Below are 5,096 nucleotides of genomic sequence, written 5' to 3' on the forward strand. Positions count from 1 at the left end.
ATATCAGTCACATACGTCTCTTCTTCTCCCTCTATATCTTCTGCCTTCATATCAGTCACATACGTCTCTTCTTCTCCCTCTATATCTTCTGCCTTCATATCAGTCACATACGTCTCTTCTTCTCCCTCTATATCTTTTGTCTTTATATCAGTCACATACGTCTCTTCTTCTCCCTCTATATCTTCTGCCTTTATATCAGTAACATACGTCTCTTCTTCTCCCTCTGTATCTTCTGCCTTTGTATCAGTCACATACGTCTCTTCTTCTCCCTCTATATCTTCTGCCTTTATATCAGTCACATACGTCTCTTCTTCTCCCTCTATATCTTCTGCCTTCATATCAGTCACATACGTCTCTTCTTCTCCCTCTGTATCATCTGCCTTTATATCAGTCACATACGTCTCTTCTCCCTCTGTATCATTTGCCTTTATATCAGTCTCATACGTCACTTCTGCTCCCTCTATATCTTCTGCCTTCATATCAGTCACATACGTCTCTTCTTCTCCCTCTATATCTTCTGCCTTTATATCAGTCACATACGTCTCTTCTTCAACCCCTATATCTTCTGCCTTTATATCAGTCACATACGTCTCTTCTTCTCCCTCTATATCTTCTGCCTTTATATCAGTCACATACGTCTCTTCTTCACCCTCTATATCTTCTGCCTTTATATCAGTCACATACGTCTCTTCTTCTCCCTCTATATCTTCTGCCTTTATATCAGTCACATACGTCTCTTCTTCTCCCTCTATATCTTCTGCCTTCATATCAGTCACATACGTCGCTTCTTCACCCTCTATATCTTCTGCCTTTATATCAGTCACATACGTCTCTTCTTCTCCCTCTATATCTTCTGTTTTAATATCAGACAGACGTTCTACCTAAAAAAACAGAAAAAAACACTATAATGACATTGGCATACAGGCAGATTAAACTGAGGTGAAACAGTATAATATCAGTGTATAATACAGGTTGAGTATCCCATATCCAAATATTACGGAATATTCTGAAATACGGACTTTTTTGAGTGAGAGTGAGGTAGTGAAACCTTTGTTTTTTGATGGCTCAATGTACACAAACTTTGTTTAATGCACAAAGTTATTAAAAATATTGTATTAAATGACCTTCAGGCTGTGTGTATAATGTGTATATGAAACATAAATGCAATCAGTTCTTAGATTTCTGTCCCATCACCATGATATCTCATTATGGTATGCAATTATTCCAAAATACGGAAAAATCCGATATCCAAAATACCTCTGATCCCAAGCATTTTGGATAAGGGATACTCAACCTGTACACATAGCTTCTCTACAGATCATATAGTGACAGTCACTTTGGTATATTGGGGAGAACCTACATCCCACCTACCTGATCCTCCTGTGGGATCCTGTGATTCTCCTCTGTACAATCCTGGGAATACAGAGGACGGGGACATCTCTCTGGGGTATCTCTGTTACTGGGCCCATCTGTAGGAGACACACAGTGATTGAGTACAGTGTATATATGTGATTATCAGGTGATGTGTGTATATAGGGGGCCCCCATACCTGCTCTCCCCTGTACAATATATGACAGTCTCCTCTTACCCAGTGATGTGAGGGGCCGGTGATTCTTCATCATCACGTCCTTGTACAGACCGCTGTGTTCCTCTATATACTCCCCCTCCTGCATGGAGACATAGACAGTGACATCCTGTCACCTAATAGGCACCTGACACGCACAGTGATACAGTCATCAACCAGACACGTCCCCTGGTGTTACTGTATAATGTCCCATTCCCAGCAGTCACCTCTCCAGTCATCACCCAGACACATCCCCTGGATTTACTGTATAATGTCCCATTCCCAGCAGTCACCTCTCCAGTCATCACCCAGACACATCCCCTGGTGTTACTGTATAATGTCCCATTCCCAGCAGTCAGCTCTCCAGTCATCACCCAGACACTTCCCCTGGTGTTACTGTATTATGTCCCATTCCCAGCAGTCACCTCTCCAGTCATCACCCAGACACATCCCCTGGTGTTACTGTATGTCCCATTCCCAGCAGTCACCTCTCCAGTCATCACCCGGACACGTCCCCTGGTGTTACTGTATAATGTCCCATTCCCAGCAGTCACCTATCCAGTCATCACCCGGACACGTCCCCTGGTGTTACTGTATAATGCCCCATTCCCAGCAGTCACTTCTCCAGTCATCACCCAGACACGTCCCCTGGTGTTACTGTATAATGTCCCATTCCCAGCAGTCACCTCTCCAGTCATCACCCAGACATGTCTCATGTTACTACTGTATAATGCCCCATTCCCAGCAGTCACTTCTCCAGTCATCACCCAGACACATCCCCTGGTGTTACTGTATAATGCCCCAATCCCAGCAGTCACCTCTCCAGTCATCACCCAGACACATCCCCCGGTGTTACTGTATAATGTCTCATTCCCAACAGTCACCTCTCCAGTCATCACCCAGACACGTCCCCTGGTATTACTGTATAATGTTCCATTCCCAGCAGTCACCTCTCCAGTCATCACCCAGACATGTCTCATGTTACTACTGTATAATGTCCCATTCCCAGCAGTCACCTCTCCAGTCATCACCCAGACACATGCCCTGGCGTTACTGTATAATGTCCCATTCTCAGAAGTCACCTCTGCAGTCATCACCCAGACACATCCCCTGGTGTTACTGTATAATGCCCCAATCCCAGCAGTCACCTCTCCAGTCATCACGCAGACACGTCTCCTGGTGTTACTGTACAATGCCCCATTCCCAGCAGTCACCTCTCCAGTCATCACCAGACACGTCCCCTAGTGTTACTGTATAATGTCCCAATCCCAGCAGTCACCTCTCCAGTCATCACCCAGACACATCCCCCGGTGTTACTGTATAATGCCCCATTCCCAGCAGTCATCTCTCCAGTCATCACCCAGACACATCCCCCGGTGTTACTGTATAATGTCCCATTCCCAGCAGTCACCTCTCCAGTCATCACCCAGACACATCCCCTGGTGTTACTGTATAATGTCCCATTCCCAGCAGTCACCTCTCCAGTCATCACCCAGACACACCCCCTGGTGTTACTGTATAATGCCCCGTTCCCAGCAGTCACCTCTCCAGTCATCACCCAGACACATCCCCTGGTGTTACTGTATAATGTCCCATTCCCAGCAGTCACCTCTCCAGTCATCACCCAGACACATTCCCTGGTGTTACTGTATAATGTCCCATTCCCAGCAGTCACCTCTCCAGTCATCACCCAGACACATTCCCTGGTGTTACTGTATAATGTCTCATTCCCAACAGTCACCTCTCCAGTCATCACCCAGACACATTCCCTGGTGTTACTGTATAATGCCACATTCCCAGCAGTCACCTCATCAGTCATCACCCAGACACGTCCCCCGGTGTTACTGTATAATGTTCCATTCCCAGTAGTCACCTCTCCAGTCATCACCCAGACACGTCCCCTGTTACTACTGTATAATGTCCCATTCCCAGCAGTCACCTCTCCAGTCATCACCCAGACACATCCCCTGGTGTTACTATATATTGTCCCATTCCCAGCAGTCACCTCTCCAGTCATCACCCAGACACATCCCTTGGTGTTACTGTATAATGTCCCATTCCCAGCAGTCACCTCTCCAGTCATCACCCAGACACATTCCCTGGTGTTACTATATATTGTCCCATTCCCAGCAGTCACCTCTCCAGTCATCACCCAGACACATCCCTTGGTGTTACTGTATAATGTCCCATTCCCAGCAGTCACCTCTCCAGTCATCACCCAGACACATTCCCTGGTGTTACTGTATAATGCCCCATTCCCAGCAGTCACCTCTCCAGTCATCACCCAGACACATCCCTTGGTGTTACTGTATAATGTCCCATTCCCAGCAGTCACCTCTCCAGTCATCACCCAGACACATTCCCTGGTGTTACTGTATAATGCCCCATTCCCAGCAGTCACCTCTCCAGTCATCACCCAGACACGACCCCGGTGTTACTGTATAATGTATCATTCCCAGCAGTCACCTCTCCAGTCAGCACCCAGACACATACACTGGTGTTACTGTATAATGTCCTATTCCCAGCAGTCACCTCTCCAGTCATCACCCAGACACATCCCCTGGTGTTACTGTATAATGCCCCATTCCCAGCAGTCACCTCTCCAGTCATCACCCAGACACATCCCCTGGTGTTACTGTATAATGCCCCATTCCCAGCAGTCATCTCTCCAGTCATCACCCAGACACATCCCCTGGTGTTACTGTATAATGCCCCATTCCCAGCAGTCACCTCTCCAGTCATCACCCAGACACATCCCCTGGTGCTACTGTATAAAGCCCCATTCCCAGCAGTCACCTCTCCAGTCATCACCCAGACACGTTCCCTGGTGTTACTGTATAAAGCCCCATTCCCAGCAGTCACCTCTCCAGTCATCACCTAGACACATCCCCTAGTGTTACTGTATAATGTGCAATTCTCAGCAGTTACCTCTCCAGTCATCAGCCAGACACATCCCCTAGTGTTACTGTATAATGCCCCATTCCCAGCAGTCACCTCTTCAGTCATCACCCAGACACATCCCCTGGTGTTACTGTATAATGCCCCATTCCCAGCAGTCACCTCTCCAGTCATCACCCAGACACATCCCCTGGTGTTACTGTATAATGCCCCATTCCCAGCAGTCACCTCTCCAGTCATCACCCAGATACATCCCCTGGTGTTACTGTATAATGCCTCATTCCCGGCAGTCACCTCTCCAGTCATCACCCAGACACATCCCCTGGTGTTACTGTATAATGTCCCATTCCCAGCAGTCACCTCTCCAGTCATCACCCAGACACATCCCCTGGTGTTACTGTATAATGTCCCATTCCCAGCAGTCACCTCTCCAGTCATCACCCAGACACATCCCCTGGTGTTACTGTATAATGCCCAATTCCCAGCAGTCACCTCTCCAGTCATCACCCAGACACATCCTCTGGTGTTTTTGTATAATACCACATTCCCAGCAGTCACCTCTCCAATCAGCAGCTGAATGATCTTGTTGGCGAGTTCCAGAATCTTCTAGTCATTGTGTCTCTCATGTATCAGT

The sequence above is a fragment of the Pseudophryne corroboree genome (genome assembly GCF_028390025.1).
Source record: "Pseudophryne corroboree isolate aPseCor3 chromosome 3 unlocalized genomic scaffold, aPseCor3.hap2 SUPER_3_unloc_13, whole genome shotgun sequence".
Taxonomy (NCBI): Eukaryota; Metazoa; Chordata; class Amphibia; order Anura; family Myobatrachidae; genus Pseudophryne; species Pseudophryne corroboree.